Raw genomic sequence first — 21,682 nt, 5'->3', positions numbered from 1 at the left:
GTATGTCATTAGCAAGTAGTAAAAAAAATATGTAATCTTTCCAGTCAATGTACAGGTGTACTCCTCACCTCACCTGGCAACAGCTCAGGACGTGAGGCACCACTCTATTTAAAAGGAAAAATCAGAGACCATGATCACAGCATTCTGTAAGTATTCCTATCTACTATTTTTGCAGTCAACAACTTATATGATCATGATAGAATAAAAATAGAAATGGGATGAGATAAGCCATGAATGGCATTACTTAGTTTAATGACAATATTTTAGGTGATGTTTCCATGTGTCTTTTAGAAAGTACACAATTTCTAAGAATCACAAGTTTTGCCGAAAAGCAGAGCATACAACCTTAGCCTCAGGAAAATGGATGTCTCTGCACAAGTGTTTAGCACGTTGCTCCGATATCAAGATTGTAAGATCGAGCAATTATTAGCCAGACACGCACTCCTGACTATGTCAAACTTCTCTCATGTTTGGAAACCAAAGATATATTCCAAATAATATATCTGGCACAGCTTTACATTTTTAGATTATTAACAGTGGATCCAACTGACCTCTAGTTTGTACACATATCGTGGTGTCCTCTCTTGCCCCATAACTACATCCATAGTCCCACTACATAAGAGTATTTCAAACAAGATTGTAGATGCGCACAAACGCGTCAGCGCTTACTCACCTGTCTGTCAGTACCCCGGGCCGGACACGAGCTGGAACCAGAGGTGACCGGTGGAAGGTGGAGCTCTGCTTTAAATACGTGAGAATTCTAATCGAACACCGGTGTGAGCCAGTGAATTGGCACATCCAAATCACTTATCCTGTGATGCGTCATTGTTGGACCCGGCCCTTTTGGCAGGTTCACCCCGAGACTTTTTGCTTTTTCCAAGCCTGTTTCTGTGACCTGGTGTTGGTGATTTTAGGCCTCTGTGCACTTTTTCACTGTGGTACAGTGTAAAGTGCGTGAGCTCTCTGTGTATGTGTGGTGAGTGACCTGCCCTCCCATAGGAATGAATGGGGAATATGTATGTCCATAGTAGTTCCTGATGTGTGGGGAGTGCAGGGTCGAGTTTGGTATGTGCGAACTCGTGAGATTGAATGCTGCGCAATGATATATGCAGCATGATTGTGTCTAGTGTAGAAGTGCTACTTTTAGAAGTTGGCATATTTGTGTAAATTGTGTCTGGCGTGTTATTGGCTGGTGAGCCTGGCTCCAAGAGTCTGGGTGGGCTGCCCCGGTGGTGAATGGAGTGATTAGCATGCTGATGTGAGGGGAGGGGTGCACCTGGGCCTGAGTAGGGCTGGGCTTTCCCCACACAATGCTGGCTCCACCCCCTTGGTGCGTCTGATGTCCCTAGCCTGGCCTGTGAAAGGAGTTCCCTATAACCAGTTGTAGCTGGTTCTCACACTGCCTGCACCCTGCTAGACAAAGGATTTCTCTGTATAAAAAGTGGCTGTGTCCCCTTACAAAATGTTCTTGTTTCTGACTTGAATCCTGCCAGGGGCGTGCTGCTGCTTGGGCTCAGGGGAAGGCTTGCCTCCCTGGGCCCTGCCCAGCCCCTGGATGCCTGCTGGACTGCATTACTGAGAGTCCTCCCGGGGGGCTTGACGGACTCTGCCCCCTAAGCGCCCGGGAAGCGCTTCATCTTGGGATTGCCTTGTTGCTGGGACCTGCTTTCTGCAGTGTGGTCCTTTCTGGGGGCTTGGTGGTCCCTTTGCCCCTTTGGCGCCTGGGAGTGCTTCCTTTTTGCTCTAGCGCCTGGGAGCGCTGTTGATTGTCCTAAAGCTCTTGGGAGCGCTTTAATTGCTTTATCTTTGCCTAAGCGCCTGAAAGCGCTTCATTTGCCACTTACAGCGCTTGGGAGCGCTTTGTTTGTGGCCCGATCGAGTGCCCACCTCGATTTATTATTTTAAAGAAGCCGGTGCCCACCCGGCATTTGCCTCCAATTCACCGCCGCAGCCCAGGATTGTACAGAGAGGCCGCCGCGCCGCCACGCTGCCTGTGACGACTCGGAAGTGGTTTGGCCAGCCGGCCAATGGTAGTGCGGCCCGGCCGGAAGTCCTGCCCCGCAGCCTCGGGGCGAGAGGGAGGCTGCAGCAGCCGTGCGGAGCCTAGCGAGGCTCCCCCGAGGAAGAGGAGCCCCACCCGCGGCCCCAGCGAAGCCACCGATGCACGGAGCCTCGGTGAGTGAGGCCTGAAGTTCAGTATCGGGGAGGAGGGCGTCGGGGCACATTGCCGGTGCCCGCCCCTCCCTCCAGTGTCTAGAGCCTGTTGAGGCTCCGGGGGCCGTTGGTTCTTCTCGAGTCTCCGTGTGGGACTCCAATGACGCCGCAGTTATGTGTAGAGCCTAGATAGGCTCTGAGGGGCATTTCATTGATTCTGAGTCCCCCGAGAGGGACTCCAACATGCCAGGCATTGCGTTTCGAGCCCAGAGAGGCTCGTGGGTGCCATTCTGGTCGTTTAGGGCTACAAGAGGCCCTTGGGGGCATATTGTTATTTCAGAGTCCCCCAAGCAGGACTCCGACGTCTGGGCCACATTGTTTCACGAGCCCTGAGAGGCTCAGGGGCACAGTTGTTTTGGATGGTAGAGCCTGCGAGGCTCACAGGTGGTTCTTGGGCCCCAGTATTCTTTCAGAGAGCCCAGAAGAGATCCTACAGCTGCCCAGCACTTCGTGGGCAGCTGCCACGTTTAGGCCCCTGACATTGGGACACAGGGCGTCCTAGCCCCAACAAGGCCAGTTGGCCCAGGGACTGCCACAGTTGGTAACTTATGTAAGTTTTGCGCAATTGTGTGGTTTTATTACACCTCTGAATGTGTTTTCATGCATCATGTGTTTTTGCGCTATTGAGTTATGTTCTGGCACCTCTGAATGTTTTTATGCATCATGTGTCTTCCTTGTTCTTACACCTCTGAATGTGTTGGTTTATGCATCATGTGTCTTCCTTCCCTGCACCTCTGAATGTGTTTTTGATGCATCATGTGTCATGTTCTTACACCGCTGAATGTATGTTTTATGCATCATGTGTTTTCCTTCCCTACACCTCTGAATGTTTGTGATGCATCATGTGTAATGTGTTCTTGCTTATACCCCTAATTGTACTGTGATACTTAGGTGGTTGTTCTTTCTAGTACAGGTGGTGCTAGTGAGGTCCTGGTTCACTGCGTGACATTCTCCTAAGGTGTTTAGGGTTGCGTAGGTGGTACTTACCTGTTACCAGTGGTTACTGGTTGTGTGCTATATTTGCTAATTTGTGCTACAGTGATTTTATATCCTATATTCTATGTTCTAGAAGTGCTATTCCTACTAAGTGCTGATTCTGACATGTGCCCACGTGGCCCTGTCCTGTGTAAATAATCCCTTGTGAATATTGCCCGTGCCAGTTGGCACCATGTATATTGTGTGATTACTATCGGATGTGTTTTGCAATACAGAAGTTATTGTTATATAACCTTGTGTGGAGTTCCTTTTGTGGTGTGCATAGGATGTTGTTGCTGTTGTGTGCGTGCGCAAATGCTTTACACATTGCCTCCGGGATAAGCCGGTCTGCTCGTGCCAAGATACCAAGGGGGTGAGCAGGGGTTATCTTGGCGTGTGACTCCCTTGCCCTGACTAGAATGGTGGTTTCTGCCTTGCCAACCAGAAATAGGTAGTTCTAACAGTCATTAAGAACTACAAAGTTTTTTTTGTGTATGTACTTTCCATGTTATTTTATGTTATATTTAATTTAATTTATAGAGCGCGCAGCTACTCGAAAGTGTCCCAGCGCTTACTTCAGAAAAGAAAGAAATGAACACCCGTCAGGTTAAAAAGCAGCGTTTAAAAATTTTTCTTGAACAACAGTGGATCCTGGATGCCCCGCAGAGCCCAGGCCTGCTTTACGCACAAAAGAATTCCAGCCAAGTCGCTGGTGCTTAAACTTCGACATCTGCATCAGCAACTGAGCAGAAGTGCACAGCTGTCTCCCTGGTATATAGAAGGCAAACCTCTTCTGCAAATAGATAGGGCCTAGACCATAAAGGGCCCGAAGAGCAATTGACAGCATTTTAAATTCGATTCAACCGGGAGCCAATGCAAAGTACGCAAATGAGTGCGGACAATATGCCTAGATGACAAACCCCTAGGAAGTCTGGCGGGCCAGTTTTAAACAACTTGCAGTTTCTTCACAAGAAATCCCGGACTGCCAACCAAAAGGGCGTTGGCATAATCTAAACGGGACAAAATCAATGCGCAGGCCACAGTTTCTCTGGCCGTGCATGGCAAAAAGGGAAGAAACTTCCTCAAGATCTTCAACGTGCCAAAGAAGTACCGCCCAGTTTCTTTACTTGCGTCACAAAGTTCAGATTTTCGTCAAACCAGACGGCAAGCTTTTTGGCAGCACTTTTCCTCTCAGTCGGGCGAGGAAAGCCAGAAGGCCAGAGCCTCTCTGAAGTCCGTGGAGAAGGAGCCATACAGCAACACTTCAGACTTTCCTTCATTGTATTTCAATCGTGCATTTGCCAACAACTGAAAGACTGAGAAAAGACAGTGTTGGACTGTCCCAACCGAAACGTCCTCCTTGCTCCAGGTAAACAACAGCTGGGTGTCGTCGGCATAGGCCATCACCTTAGTCCCCAATGACTCCACAAGATAAACCAGTGGAGTCACGTAGATGTTAAACAGAAGAGGGCTAAGTGATGACCCCTGCGGTATACCAGTAGTCACCGGCAGAGGCGCAGAGGCACACGGAGGGAGCCAGACCTGCTGCAGCCGACCTTCCAAAAAGGACCTAAACCATTTCAAGGCCATGCCTGAAATACCTATTTCAGATAGGGGGTCTAGGAGCAGGGAATAGAGCACAGTGTCGAACACCGCCGAGAGATCTAGCATAACCAAAGTGCTCTCCTGCCGGCATCCAAACACCCCCGAATCGCCTCTGTGACCTCTAACAAAGCTGACTCTGTGCTATAAGATGCACGGAAGCCAGATTGTGTCGGATGAAGCAGATATGCCCCCTCAATAAATTTGGTAAGTTGGAATGTAACCACCTTCTCGCATACTTTAGCCAGACTTGGCAGAAGCGAGATAGGCTGATAGTTCTCAGGCAACAGAGGGTCAAGTGATGGCTTATTAAGTAGGGGGAGAATCAACGCATCTTTCCATCCCTTTTGAACACAAGCTTCACGCAGTGATTTATTTACCATAAGATTCACTTCTAAATTAATAGTATCTGCTAAATCGGACAGAAGCCTTGATGCACATGGGTAGTTAGGTGAGCTGGACTTAAGGGCCTTAAGGATTCTGAGGGAGCTGGCAGAATCAACCGGCCTAAATTCAGAAAAGTCAGATTCAACCATAGGCTTAGGCAGTGCCAACACAGCACCGGAAGTCCTGGGTGAAATCGAAAACGTCTCTTGGATACTAATGATTTTGTCCCTAAAAAATTTCACCAATGTGTTACACCAGGTCTCTGAAACTGGTGCCACCGCCACCTGGGTGCTAGGGGCCAAAAAACTCTGCACAATTGCAAAGATTTCTTTAGGGTTGTTGTTGGCCCGCTCGATGCGAGTGGAATAGTTCTGGCCTTTGGCCTCTCCTATTGCGGCATAATAGAGTTTTTGTTTAACTCTGAGAGTGTTTTTATCAATCGGGTGGTAGCCACTGGAGTGCCAGGCTCTCTCTGCTATTTTGCACGCATATTTCAGAGTCCTCAACTCAGGAGTAAACCAAGGCTTAGAAGGAGACTCTCTCCTCAGCTTTGGCTGACATGGTGCCGACAGAGTAACCACCGAGCTTGCAATCCAGTCAGCAAACTGAGATACATTTTCCCCCAGATCCCCCAGCAGGGAAGGCCTGGAAGCTGCCAGAGAAACACTCAGCAGACCCTGGTCGATTTTCCTAATGGCAGGGGGACGGTGGCAGATGGCTGTTCGTAAAGAGTTCTTCATTGTCCATGAAAAAAATATGGGAAAATGATCCGATCAGGCAACTGGCCTCTGCCTTGACACCGATATAGGGAAATTAGTGCATATGGTATCCAAAATATGCCCTCCTAGGTGGGTAGGAAACATAACTCTTTGTGAAAGGTTAGCCAGATGAAGGACGTCCAAAAGAACTGTCGAATCAGTCATCTCAGTGTGGTCAAGGTGGAGATTTACATCACCAAGAAAAACATAATTTGAGAAATGCAGTGCACGCTCAGCCAGCGCATCCCCACAGGTGTCCAGAAAGGCCCTGGCTGGCTCAAGAGGCTGATATATCAGGGACCCCCCAAAGTAAAGTTGGCTGAAAGTTGTAAACTAGAATCCAGAACCTCACAATCACCCCAAAGGGTGGATATTTCACTGTGGAGGGTCCAACTTTCCCTATGCCAAATGGCTAGACCACCCCCTCTGCCAACAAGACGATCCATCCAATGGACTTTGAAACCAGCCGCTGTAGCCAAGGCCACGATGGGGTTAGAAAAGGCGTCAAGCCAGGTCTCAGTGACAAACAATGTGTCCAGACCGTTGTCAGTAATTAGATCAGCAACGTCTAAATAATGCTTCTTGACTGATCTGGCATTAATGAGACAGGAACTAATATTCCCCAACCTAAGTGTATCAGCTAACATCCGTTGGCAGCGGCAGGGGCTCCAGTGAAAATCTAAACCCACAGTCCTCACATACATAGTCCCTAGTAGGTCCTATTGGCCCATCTCTATGGGATGGACAGGGAAGGGGTTTCAGGGATTTCAACCACTCACTTGATAAGTGGATGACGTTACTGTTCCCAGAGTCATCTCGATCACAATGGCTCGCCCTGAGCGCTGACTTAGCGCTGACAGGCGCAGACGGGCTTTCCTTAGGCGCGCCCGCTGAGTGTTCCAGCAGGCGCCATTTAAATAGGTGTGGCTAAAGCTGGCGTGCAGCGTGCGTCATCTGGAACGCTGACCAACGTGAACGCGAACAACGTGAGTCGCGTCCAAGATGGCCGCTGTCCCGACTTACCTCCCGGGAGTGCCGCCCGATGAGGAAGGGGTATGGTGCACTCTGTTTAAAGACTTCCACACAATGTCAGCTAGTAAAACAATTCCAATGCTGTATTTTTTTTTAAAAATCCTAAAATGCCCCAATTCACGCATTTCACGCAAATATCCTTCCCCCCAAATTCTCTCTGGCACACAACAAAGAACGCTTATTTTAAAATGAGGAGAGTGAGCAAAAAACGACCTTTCTGATCTTGTTTTTAAATTCACTTTAATATGTTTTTAAATGGTCAAATATTTAGCGAGCACATCTCTCTTATCAATAATAATAATTTGTGGATACTGAAAGCTACAAACATGATTAAATTGCTTACAAAACTTCTGATTTAAAGAAAATGATTTAGAAAAAAGCCCAGGGATGGTGGGAAACGTTGTCTATGTAGTAGAAGCGGTGCCACATGTATAACTTAGTGCTCCCATCACGATGGCAAGAAAGTCTCTTGATAAAGGAAGATATGTATTCTAAATCAGAATCCTTAACTGATGTATTGATTAAACTGTAGATCAAAACATAAGCTTGCAGAATTAGAAGAAACCTATGTTGCCTAGCATCTATCTTTAATGTATGTCATGTCGTGAGATTAAGCAAATAGTATGTTGCATATTGATGTAGGAAAGTCAAGATATAATGTACATAGGCGATATGAGGCTATGACATATCTACAGTAAGGTCCACGCAATATCTTTATTTAACCCCCAGGTATCACTTTTGAGCTTAAAGATCCATTTTTGATCTTTGACAAACAGAAATCTGGTAATGTCTGTCACGTGGGGAAGAATAAATGGTTGTTCTAAACCCGTCCATTTCAATTCCTTAGCTTGATGTTTCTGTACCAAAAAGTGATTTAGTGAGTCTTGTAGCTTGTTTTTTGAACCTAATAGTGCTCTTATGTTCATTGATCGGTAGTTTGACCTTGTGTGTGGTCATGCCAACCTATCGGAGTGAACACGGACACGTTATTAGATATATGACTTTATCACTGTTGCAGTTTGTGTGCCTTGTTGGTATCCATGATCTAGCCATGCCTAGATCTACTGTAGATGTATGTTCAGTTTGAGGGCAGGCAGTGCGATAGATATGGTTAACCAATTCACAGATGGCATGAAGGTAGACTTGAGAAACTGAAATGTAAGGAAGGGTCCTTGGGATTTTTATAGACCAAGCACGGATTACTTCCCCAATCAGTAATTGCAATACAAAAACCTAATCCGTGGGTCTACTAAAGCAAAATCCTGTCAGTGAAGAGGACTCAGAGCGAGTATAACAGTGGAGTACTACAAGAGGAAAGTATAGAGAGTGAAGAGACCCTAGAGAATCAGATTCCCGTCACTCACGTAGGTGATCAGTATCATCATCTGGGTATTCTTCCTACCATCCACTGTACCTTTTGATCATAGAGGAAATTCTGGTGGATTGTATCCCAAATTGGCGATGAAGGAAGAAGAAAGAGAGAAGAAAAAAGCTCTCATAAATCACATAGATGTGATCACAAACAGTATGTGGGAATGATAGGCACAGTGCATTGGTGTGAAAGTGAAATTAAGAAAGAGAAGAAGGAGAGAAAAACTTTTATTTGAATATCTCTTATAATCCTTATTAAACCAGTGCAAAAGCAGTTTTCAAACATAACTGCTTATAAATAAGGTCGACATGTTTCAGCCTACTGGACCCGTAGTCCTCGGCTTTCTTCAGGACCTGTCTGTTATTGGCGTTGCTACTGTTTTAACCCCTTGGCGCGGTCGTGATTCTGCGCCTGTGCGGCCGTTTTAATGAGTGGGCGGGTTCATGACGGCCCCCAGCCGTCATCAGCACACGTCCACCGTGATGCATGACGGCTGGGGGCCATCATCATCATGCAAGGGGTTAAAAACTATTGTGAAAAACATTGAAAAAACACAAAATAGGTTGGAATCAATACAACCTTCTGAACCAAATTCGAATCTTCTGTATCAACGGGATGCAGATGACACCTGTGAAAAAACACATTGTAGTACTCAAAATGACACAAAACTGAACTGAGTCCTGTTAGACCTGGCATCTTTGGCGTGGTTTCCCCCTATCTTTTTGCCTCTACCTCCTGTATTTTTGATCCTGTGCTGGATTTCGTTTTTGCTGGTTTAGATGCTTTGGGCACTTTGCCACTGCTGTTCAGTGTCAAAGTGCAAGTGCTCCCTGTGTAAATTGTTATTGTGATTGGTTATCCATGATTGGCATACTTGTGTCACCAATAAGTCCCTAGTAAAGTGCACTGAGTGTGCCAGGGCTGGTGATAACAAATGCTACTAGTGGGCCTGCAGCACCGATTGTGCCACCCACATGAATAGCTCTGAAATGGTGTCTCAGGCCTGCCACCGCAGTGCCTGTGTGCAGTCTGTGAACTGCCATGTCCTCCTGGTCGGTGTCCCCACTGACCAGGCCTAACCCTACCCTTTCTGTACACATTGGTCATCCCAATGGAAGGCCCAATGTACCCCCTTGGGCAGGGTGCAGTGTATGTGAAAGGTAGAGCATGTACTTGTGCAGCTGACATGCTCTGGTAGTGAATTACTGCCATTTTCATTTTTCACTATCGTAAGACTATCTTGCCCCATAGGCTATCATGGGGAATGCTGGCTACAGTGGCTACCAGCATATCTTCCCATAGCAGCAAGCTAGGACATAAAAGTCTGGTATCCCTGAACTCAGAATTTAATAACACATCTTTTAGGAAAGGTTGTTTTTAAATCCTGTGTTGGAGAACAGCTCTTTTAGAATGTTGCTGTTCTCTTGTCTGACCTTTCTGTGTGCCTTGGCCTGTTTGTGAATTGACTGTCTGGTTTGAGAGTGACAGAGGCTGGGAGCTCCCAGGAGGCTGGCTGAGTCAGCCCTAGGCTGAATGACTGCATCTGCATCTTGAGTGGTGGGAGGGGATAGCACCTGGGCCTGAATAGGGCTGTGCCTGCCTTCCACAATGCTGGATCCACCTCCTGTTGGGCGACTGACGACCCTGCCCCTCTCCCTAAAAGGAAAGGAGAGGCCAGGAAAACAAAGTGCTCAAGGAACACCCAGAACTGGTTCAGACTGGGCTCAGGGCTCTCCTGCACAAAGGGATCAAAGACTTTTAAGGGTATAAGTGCAGGACCCCTGACTACAGAAGATTAGATCATCCTGGAATCAAGAAGGAACCTCTGCCAAGGAGAAAGCTGAAACTGAAGAAGGAAGACTGTCCTGCTGTTACTCTGCTGGACTGACCTGCTGTTGCTTTGCTGCCAAGGAGAGGGGAAGGACTTTGCTTTCTGCTGTGTCCCCTTGCTTGGAGGAACCACCAAGGGCCTGAGAAGAGCTGGCTCCCTGTTAAGAAGTCCCAGGAACAAAAGGACTTCACCCCCAGCTTCCCTGAACTCTGCTGGGAGAGTTATGCCCTTCCTAGAGTGCTTGGGCCAGTTGTGGAGGCTCTGGAAGTTGTACCTGTGTTGGGAAGCTGGAAACCAAGCTTTTAAAGTGCATCCCCGTCAGTGTGAGGAAATTCCCGCAGCTACGAAGGCCGAGATCGTCGCAACGTCTGTTGCCACTGCCAGAGTCATCGCATCCTTTGTTTGCAGGACGCACCAGTCCGGTGCGGGAGTAATACGATCGCTGCGAGTATCGTCGCAGAGCCTGTCGTCACTGGGTGAGATCGTCGTATCGCTTGCTTGCGGACCGTATCACGTCACTACGAGTGTCGTCGCAGCACCATCGCATCGAGGAGCTGCAAGAGGAAGATCACTGCTGGTCCGCTCATTGTGCCCCGGAGATCGTTGCAGCCCCAAAGATCATCGCATCGTGCCTTTGCAAGCTTTTTCACTACAGAACCTCCGCACCAAAGTCTTTACAAGGTATCACATCCCTCCCCATACAGACCGAGGTTACCGCACCATGCCCGCTACATCCAGCGGGGCTGTTGCATCGCCTCCCCAGGGTCTCAGGAGTGATGCGTAGCTTGTTTTCCACCGCACCAGCTTCTGTTTTGGAACTTTGTCGCATTTAAAGGTACTGTTGGCTAAACGTGATGCAACTGTGAACTTTTCACGCAACTGTGGATTATTTTATCGCAACTTTAAGAACTCTTTTGAAACCATATCCTTTAACTGTGTTATGTTGGATTTTTGTCGTTTTGGTCTTGTGTAGTTTAGATTAAATACCTTTTTTTCTAAACTGTTGTGGAGTCAGTTTGTGGTGTTTTCACTGTGTTACTGTGAGTGTTGTTACAAATACTTTACACGTTGCCTTTGATAAGCCTTGACTGCTCGTGCCAAGCTACCAAGGGGGTGAGCAGGGGTTATCTCAGAGGGTTTCCTCCTTACCCTGACTAGAAGGAAGGATCCCTATTTGGACAGTGGCACCTACCTCTGCCAACTAGAGACCCCCAGTTCTAACAAATGGGGATTTGTGAGATCAGATGCCAGCCCTTTCTACCGAATCCCTCCCATGTTTATCCCTTTGGATTTCTACATCTCACCCTAATAACGAATGGTTTTAAACATAGTTGGGAGGCTACTGTCTAGAAATATGATTCGGAGGTAATGAGTCTCATTAACTACCATGTATATTGGCCTGATGATACCTCCAACACACTGCAAATGTCATGTTTGTGTCTTGCCAGACCATGACATTGTTTCTTTTTATATCGCTATCTGTTGCAATGCGATTCCGTTGCTTTCTATTGGCCAGAACATTATCCCGCAGTACACGAAGTCGCAGGCCAAAACAACGCAGTGTTTGTTATCTGCTGCGTGAACCCACCTCTAAGCCCTAGACCCCACCCCAACCCTTCCCCCCGACCCCAATTCCTCACTTTTTATTGCATGTTTTTTTTTGGGGGGGTGTTAGACCCGGCCTCGTGGCGTGGTCCTCCCTGACCCGTAGCAACTCCCTTCCGAACTTCCACCACAACAGACCCCTGAGTCCCCCGGCCTAACCAACCCTTCCCTCCACGTTAAGTCCTGACCCTTCCCGGACTTCCCAGCCTGTGCCTCCATCTTCCCGGCCCGAAGGCCCTGTGTGCCGACTTTTCGGCACCAAAGATGGCCGCCCGAGCCAGCGCGGCCCAGGCCGAGAGGCGCCACCCTGGCGGGAGGACAGAGCGCTCCCCGCGAGTGAGAAAGGGAGGAGCAGTATCCTTATCACCTCCGACCTCTCCTCGAGAAGTGGGTTTCGATCACCCCTCTGGGCGCCCGGAGGGCTGGCTCCACGCCTGCTATGTGTCTGGGACTCCTCCCGAAACCAACCTGAATGGATCAAAGGGCCGCGTGGCAGGAAACCCCAACAAGCGGCCCCCAGGTGCCAAGTCCCCTGCCGACCTGACTCCGGAGATCAAAGAGGAGCAGTCCTATAACTGGGGATGCTCTGGGACTATCGGCAGATTTGATTCTGGAACAACGAGAGCCCTGCTGACGTGGTCGCGGCTCGTTTGGCATAGAAGGACTTCTACTGGAACCACCTGAGCCCTGCTGAGTGACTCGCGGCTCCCCAGCAACCTTGGAACATCTGAGCCCTGCTGAGTGACTCGCAGCTCCCCTGAAGATCGTAAGAACTCCGACATCGTGCATGAGCCCTGCTGAGTGACTCGCGGCTCCCCTGCAACCTTGTAACATCTGAGCCCTGCTGAGTGACTCGCGGCTCCCCTGAAGATCGTAAGAACTCCGACATTGTGCTTGAGCCCTGCTGAGTGACTCGCGGCTCCCCTGCAACCTTGGAATATCTGAGCCCTGCTGAGTGACTCGCGACTCCCCTGAAGATCGTAAGACCTCCGACATCTTGCTTGAGCCCTGCTGAGTGACTCGCGGCTCCCTGACTCTCCTGGCCCGGCTGGACCCTGAAAGATCGCCCCGTATGCCCGGCTCGAGGATTGAGAGCTGAGCACCGGATACGCAACGACATTGACACTGATCTTATAAGGCTGTCCCGGTACCCCTACCCTGACCGAGACTCTTTGAGCCCTTGCGCTACTTGTAACTACCACCTTTCTCTGATCATAAAGATCCCTTAAATCATGAGATAAAGAAACGTTCTTAAGAAGCTACGATGTGGTGTCTCTTTGTCGTGTGGTGCTTGTGTAGTGTGTACGATCCTAGATTCGAGACTCTCCCCCTGAGAAGCCTCCCTCCAGTGCTCGTCTTCGTACCAAAAGAGGTGGGTCCCAGGGTGGTCAGGTACACTTCCTGCCCTCCCCTGAGGTCGCCTTCTAACAGGGGGTGTGTAAATTCATTTGATAAATATATCACTATAAATGCCTGTCTTGCGATGTAATGCCAACGCCATGAGAGCCCATCATTGTAATGGGTGTTCACCATTATTACTTGCTTTTTTATGGTGTCCACAACAGATCTTAATTCTAGCATTTCACTGTTGTCCCTTGTTGATTAATTTGTTGCGATGGATGTTCGCCATTTAAACACTCAACTAATAATCCCACCACACACCCATGTTATTTTTTTTTTTTTTTACTGTTACAGAGTCTCAAAGGTAACGGAGTTGCAAGGCAAGCAACATTTGTGGGTGTCATCGCAAAGTGCCCAAAAAAGGTTAAAGAGCTTACATTGATCATTTGTGAGTGAACCAATTGTTTTTGTTGCCAAATTTTGTAGGTGCTGATGTACGTAATCATTTCTAGTGTATAGAACAATGTTTAGGGTTATTGCCGCAATGCCAATCATTCTTTTTAGATCTCGCCTAAGCCTTCACGTTAGCGATGCTTTGGCCAGATATTATTTAGGGGCTTGCAAAAATGCTCCCAAAGGCTTTTTCCAGGCGGATTGCCTACAGTGCATGTGAGCAGTATTGCTCTGGGAGCATTAACCCCTTAGCTTCTGCCAGTGCACGGTTTCAGCCCCCTCAAGATCCTGTCAGTAGAGAATCCCTGTATTGTCGGCTTCTTTAACCCCATTTGCACACCACCTCTCCTCTCGTTACACCCCCATTCCACACACCTATACCACCTAGTGCCACATAATTACACTGCACTGAATGCAACAGACACACCTATACCACACAGTGCCACATAATTATATGGTACATTACATCCACTACCCCGTATTTTAAGTCCCGCTCCCCCATAACCCAAAAATTATAACAAACAAGCATGAGAAAATGGAGTAGTTGCCAGCAGTGCAAGCACCAAAAAAGGAGAAGACAAGTTGTATGTTCAAATAAATTAGTCATCTTCTTTTTCTGATGCATATAATGTTGCCTTTGTTTGTATAAAGGTAACTCAAATGCTTAACACTTTTTATTATAAGTTTTAAACATAATGCACAGCAGCCACAATGCTCTACAATAGTGGTTCCCAAACTTTTGACTCCTGAGGACCCCCACTGAATCACTACTGGAAGCCGGGGACCCCAAAGAAATTTGTACAATTAAAATATCTTTGTAAAAACGCCTATTGAAGCAGAGGCAATTTCAAGAGGGATAGAGCCTGAATTGGGTCTATTAGCATGGACAGGTATGCATACAGCAGTGTATTATTTAGTGGTACAAGTCTCCTGCTCTCAGCCATACATTCTCATTCCACAGCCTTGGAGTGGTGACCCTTTCTTACAGCGACAGGTCGAATGATTGGCAATTATTAATAGCATTTTTACCTATTCACAGTTTAAGAAGGTCTAAAATATTATACAATTATGAAGCACTTTATAATAAAGACATGCCCAAAGGAGCAACATATATTGTGAAAATTCAAACAAGATAGTCCAGAAAGCGATGAGTCCAGTGTACAGAGCAAATTCACCGTGTACACCTTTTACGACTTTCAACATCAATTAATGTTCCTATTTGTGTCTTGGAAATGATTCCCTTTTTTTTTTTCTTTTACAGGAAATGTCGGATCCGAAGATGGCCAAATACATCACTTCCTTCAGAGGAAACCATCTACTAAAGCACAGTGGTTATATATATATTGTAAGGAGAGACATTCAGAGCCACAGGGTCATTAGACGTGTGTCCAATACTACTCCAGCCATTGCAGAGGCCCAGCGGTTAGTCTGGGTGAGTCTGTTTTAAGAAGCACTGACCATAACCACTCTGCCTCTGCAACTGCAATCGAAGTGAGAGAATCTATAAATGAAATAAAAGTGATTGCAGGCAACTCCAATGACCCATGCGCTGCTATTTTAAGGGAGGTATCCCAAAGCATTCCTGAACATGTTGCTAGTAGTATGCCCACTATTTCAAACTTGCGGCAAATAATCCAACGTAAGAAAGAGGCAACTATTCCTAAACGCATTACACCACAAACATTTTCAGACTTAACAATTCCTCTTGAACTTTCTCTTACAGTTGCGAACAAACTGTTTATATTATATAACAATGAAAATGCTCTAAAGCGTATTTTAATATTTAGTATCCCCCGTAATCTAAGTAGGTAGGAGAACAGTGGTGTTTGGATGATGGATAGTACCTTTAAAGGTACGCCCACCTCTTTCACCCAAATATACACTTTTCACGGCTATGTTAACAGCACAGTAGTTCCTTTACTCTACGGTTTACTGCCAGACAAACAATCCTCAACATATACTGAATTTATGTCAGTCCTAAAATAAAAAATTCCAAACAAAAGTCCAAGTAAAGTCATCATGGACTTTGAATTACCAATGCTCAATACTATAACCAAATTTTACCTGGATACCCAAATAAATTCAAGGATGTTTTTTCCACTTTTCTCAGGCGTTTTGGCGTAAAATCCAAAAAACATCCCTAATTGAGGATTATGCGTCTGACAGTTTGAGCTTAAAAACTAACTGCACTTTGCTTTGTTCCTCCTCACAGTGTAGACGAGCACTCTACATCGATTACTGAGTCTGAGTACTTTATAGCAAACGAAGACAAATTGGCACCAATTTTTAATTATTTTGAAGACACATGGATTGACCATCTAAGCAGATCAGGTCGCTGGAGGAAACCACGTTTTCTTGTGGACTGGTGGAACTGCTACTCGACCTGCTTAGAGGGAGGAGAAAAGACAAACAATGCCATAGAGGGTTGGCACAACTCTTTAAACACGAGTATTGGCAAACCGCACCCTAATTTCTACCATTTTGTAGAGGTTTTGCGAAAGGAGCAAAGCTACCAGGAAATGCGCATGTCACAATGCTTAGCATGTACTTTAAACCCATGGCTTTCACAGCGCACAAAGGAAATGTCGGCTCGACTAATGGCAGCACTAAAACTTTTCCCCTTGTCTGTGGTTAGTGACTACCTAGCTTCCGTTGCACATTTACTGAATTCCTTTCACTAACAATGTGTGTAGGTTTCAGTTTATCACAGCTAATTTGTACAATAAACAATACTGTCAATTTTAGATGCAAATGTTCCAGCGAAAATTTCTGTTTAAAATCAAACAGGAATGCAAACTGTGAAATCATGGTGTCCTTTTTCTTAGTGTAAATACAACTTAAATAATGTCAGTAATGCCCTAAATCCAAAGTATCTATATCTGTGATATCAATCCAATGTAATGCGAATACAAATTGACAGATTCCCCCCTTATTCTCTTGTGTTGTTATTACTTTGTATCTATTTATGTGAGATCAATCCAATGTAATGCGAAAAAAATTGACCAATTCCCCCTTATTCTCGGGTGTTGTTATTACTTTGGACCAAACTGCAACAGCTAGTGAAATGAACCTTTGCTAGGTGATGAGCGCATTCCGTTTTGTTTCCCAGGTATGCGTGTGCAGTCCCAACCACCCACCCACCCATCCATCTACCCATCCACCCACCCACCCACCGACCCACCCACCCACCCACCCATCCACCTACCCATCCACCCATCATCTATCCACCCAGCCACCCATCCACCCATCCATCCAGCCACCCATCCATCATTCATGCATCCATCCATCACCCATCCATATACCTATCTACCCATCATCCACCCACCCACCCATCATCCATCCACCCACCCATCCACCTATCCATCCATCTACCCACAGACGCATCCACCCATCCATCCACCCACCTATCCATCCACTCACCCATCATCCATCCACCCAGCCACCCATCCACCCACCTACCCACCAATCCATCCATCCATCCATCCACCCATGCATCCATCCACCCATCATCCATCCATCCATCCACCCATCCACCCATCCATCCATTCACCATCCAGCCCCCCACCCACCCATACATCCATCCATCCATCCACCCATCATCCATCCACCCAGCCACCCAGCCACCCATCATCCATCCACCCACCCATCCACCCACCTACCCATCCACCCACCCATCCATCCACCCACCTATCCATCCACCCACCCATCCATCCACCCATCATCCATTCACCCACCCACCCATCCATCTATTCACCCACCCATCCATCCATCCACCCACCCACCCATCCATCCACCCATCCATATACCCATCCACCAATCATCCATCCACCAGCCACCCATCACCCATCCATCATTCATGCATCCCTTCATCGCCCATCCATCTACCCACCATCCATCCACCCAGCCACCCATCATCCATCCACCCACCCATCTACCCATCCACCCACCTATCCATCCACCAATCCATCCACCCACCTATCCATCCATCCATCCACCCACCTATCCATCCACCCAGCCATCATCCAGCCACCCAGCCACCCACCCATCCATCCACCCATCCATCCATCCATCCATCCATCCACCCATGCATCCATCCACCCATCATCCATCCATCTACCCATCCATCCATTCACCATCCAGCTCCCCAACCACCCATCCATCCATCACCCACCCACGCAGCCACCCATCCATCCAGTCATCCATCTACCCATCCACCCATCATCCATCCACCCAGCCACCCATCACCCATCCATCACACATCCATCCACCCAGCCACTCATCACCCATCCACCCATCCATCCAGCCACCCATCCATCATTCATGCATCCATCCATCACCCATTCATCCACCCATCATCCATCCACCCAGCCACCCATCATCTATCCATCCACCCAGCCATCCACCCACCTATCCATCCATCCACCCACACACACATCCACCCACCTATCCATCCACCCACCCATCCATCTATCCACCCACCCACCCACCCACCCATCCATCCACCCATCCACCCACCCACCCACCCACCCATCCATCCACCCACCCACCCACCCCCCCACCCATCCACCCACCCACCTATCCATCCACCAATCCATCCACCCACCTATCCATCCACCCATCATCAATCCACCCACCCACCCACCCACCCACCCATCCATCCATCCACCCACCCATCCACCCACTGACCCATCCACCCACCTATCCACCACCCATCCATCCTCCCATCATCCATCCACCCACCCACCCACCCATCCATCCACCCACCCATCTATCCACCCACCATCCATCCATCCAACCACAATACAGCCCCCCACCCACCCATCCATCCATCCATCCACCCATCCATGCATCCATGCACCCATCCGCCCATCACCCATCCATCCACCCATCCACCCATCATCCATCATCCATCCACCCAGCCACCCATCATCTATCCATCCACCCATCCACCCAGCCATCCACCCACCTGTCCCTCCATCCACCAACACACACATCCACCCACCTATCCATCCACCCACCCATCCACCCACCCACCCATCCATCCATCCACCCACCCACCCACCATCCATCCACCCACCCATCTGTCCATCCACCCATCCACCCACCTATCCATCCACCCATCCATCCACCCACCAATCCATCCACCCATCATCAATCCACCCACCCATCCATCCATCCATCCATCCATCCATCCATCCACCCATCCATCCATCTATCCACTGACCCATCCAACCACCTATCCATCCACCCATCCATCCGCCCATCATCTATCCACCCACCCACCCACCCATCCATCCATCCACCCTCCCCTAAATCCCTCCATCGACCCATCCACCCATGCATCCATCCACTCATCATCCATCCACCCATCCATCCTTCATCCAGCCCCCACACACCCATCCATCCATCCACCCATCCATGCATCCATCCACCCATGCATCCATCCACCACCCAGCCCCACCCATCCATCCATCCATCCACCACCCAGCCCCCACCCATTCACCCACCCATCCACCCACCCACCCATCCATCCACCCATGCATCCATCCACCCATCATCCATCCATCCATACACCCATCCATCCATCTACCATACAGCCCCCCACCCACCCATCAATCCATCCACCCATCCATGCATCCATCTACCCATCCACCCATCATCCATCCATCCACCCATCCATCCATCCACCACCTAGCCACCCACTCATCCATCCATCTATCCACCACCCAGCCCCCCACCCATCCACCCATCCATCCATCATTCATGCACCCATCCACCCATCCATCCACCACCCATGAATGAGGAGTCACCTAAAATGTAGTAAACACATAAAACACATAACAAGTAGTAAGTGTATTTTTTGGTGTAGTCACAGTGAGACGCGATACGAGGCTCGAACCTTGGTTTCCATCACCAAAGTCGGCAGTCCTTGGCCTCAGACCACATCGTCTCCCCTTATGTGGTCCTGATTTTTGCATATATTTATATATTTTGTGAGCATCTTTTTTGTATTTTGGAGTAAACACATAAAAAGTAGTAAGTGTATATTTTTGTGTAGTCCCAGGGAGACGTGATAGGAGGCTCGAACCTTGGTTTACAGCACCAAAGTCGGCAGCGCTTGGCCTGAGAACACATCGTTTCCCGTTATGTGGTCATGAATTTCCCATATATTATCATATAAGGTGAGCCTTTTTTTGGGGGTCGTGATTTCCCCACATATTAATATATTATGTGAGCATCGTTTCCCGTTATGTGGTCGTGAATTTCCCATATATTATTATATTAGTTGAGCGTTTGTTTTGGGGTCGTGATTTCCCCACATATTAATATATTATGTGAGCATTGTTTCCCGTTATGTGGTCGTGGATTTCCCATATATTAATATATTATGTGAGCGTTTGTTTTATTAATATATTATGGAGTATCGTTTCCCGTTAAGTGGTCGTGGATTTCCCATATATTATTATATTGGGTTAGCGTTTGTTTTGTGTGCCGGATTTCCCATATATTAATATATTATGTGAGTGTTTCTTTTGGGTGCATTAAGCACTGTTCTAAATCTAAAACCTAAACCCTCGTTCTTTCTCACACGTTGTCATTGTTAGCAATGTCATCGCTAGCGATGTACATGTCAATGCGACGTCTTAGCATGCGGCGCGATAGCATGCGGTGTGCAGCCGCCCGCGATGTAATAGTTGTGTTGCGATAGCAACGCGATGCAGTACTTTCGTTGTAACGGGTGTTTCCCACATATATACAGCTGACTGTTGTTTGACATTGATGCTCCACAGTATATATCATTATCCTGCTATATGGGGACTCAGTTCAGTTTTGTTTCATTATGAGGGTTGGAACTGGCCCTTCTTGCAGGGTAATCCCCAAACTTTTTGCTTCTTCCTCCCTTATTTTTCCTGACCCGTGGCTGTTGGCAATAGGACTCTGAGCACTTTACCACTGCTGATCAGTGCTAAAGTGCATGTGCTCTCTGTGTAAATTGTTATTGCGATTGGATCTACATGATTGGCATATTTGTATCACTATGAAGTCCCTAGTAAAGTGCACTGAGTGTGCCAGGGCTGGTGATGACAAATGCTACTAGTGGGCCTGTAGCACTGATTGTGCCACCCACATGAGTAGCCCTAAAATGGTGTCTCGGGCCTGCCACTGCAGTGCCTGTGTGCAGTCTAGGAACTGCTGTGTCCTCCTGGTCAGTGTCCCCACTGACCAGGCCTAACCCTTCCCTTTTTGTGCATATTAGTCACCCCTATGGAAGGCCCAAGGTACCCCCATGGGCAGGGTGCAGTGTATGTATGTAAAAGGTAGAGCATGTACTAGTGCAGGTGACATGCTCTGTTAGTGAATTGCAGCCATTTTCGTTTTTCACTATTGTAAGGCTATTGTAAGGCTATCTTGCTCCATAGATTAACATGGAGGATGCTGGCTACAGTGGCTTCCACCATTTCTTCCCATAGGAACAAGATAGGACATAAGTATCTAGTATCCCTGAACCCAGAATTTAATAACACATCTTTTAGGAAAAGTTATTTTTAAATCCTGTGTTTGAGAACAGCACTTTTAGAAAGCTGCTGTTCTCTTGTCTGACCTTTCTGTGTGCCTTGGCCTGTTTGTGGATTGACTGTCTGGTTTGAGAGTGACAGAGGCTGGGGATGCCCCAGGAGGCTGGCTGAGTCAGCCCTGGGCTGAATGACTGCATTTGCAACTGGAGTGGTGGGAGGAGTTAGCACCTGGGCCTGAATGGGGCTGTCCCTGCCTGCCACAATGCAGGCTCCACCTCCTGCTGGGCGGCTGACGACCCTGCCCCTCACTCTGAAAGGAAAGGAGAAGCCAGGAAAACAAAGTACTCAAGAAACACCCAGAACTGGTTCCGACCTGGCTCAGGGCCCACATGCAGAAATAGAACAAAGACTTTTAGGGGTATAAGTACAGGACCCCTGACAACAGAAAATTAGATCATCCTGGAATCAAGAAGGAACCTCTGCCTAGGAGAAAGCTGAATCTGAAGAAGGAAGACTGTCCTGCTGTTGCTCTGCTGGACTGCATAAACAAAAAAGGGAGGGAGAGAAGGAGGTTAAACCAAACCAGGTCGGCCTC

The 21,682-nt window shown here is 47.8% G+C and overlaps 1 pseudogene; it reads left to right on the top strand.

Annotated features, from left to right (window-relative positions):
• Positions 1 to 16,251, top strand: part of LOC147724254 (uncharacterized) — a 62,003-nt pseudogene extending 45,752 nt beyond the window's left edge.
• Positions 16,252 to 21,682: the final 5,431 nt, after the last annotated feature.

The sequence above is a fragment of the Lissotriton vulgaris genome, chromosome 4_1 (assembly GCF_964263255.1).
Source record: "Lissotriton vulgaris chromosome 4_1, aLisVul1.2, whole genome shotgun sequence".
Classification (NCBI taxonomy): Eukaryota; Metazoa; Chordata; class Amphibia; order Caudata; family Salamandridae; genus Lissotriton; species Lissotriton vulgaris.
The sequence above is the reverse complement of the archived record's forward strand: the minus strand, read 5'-3'. Positions and strand labels throughout refer to the sequence as shown.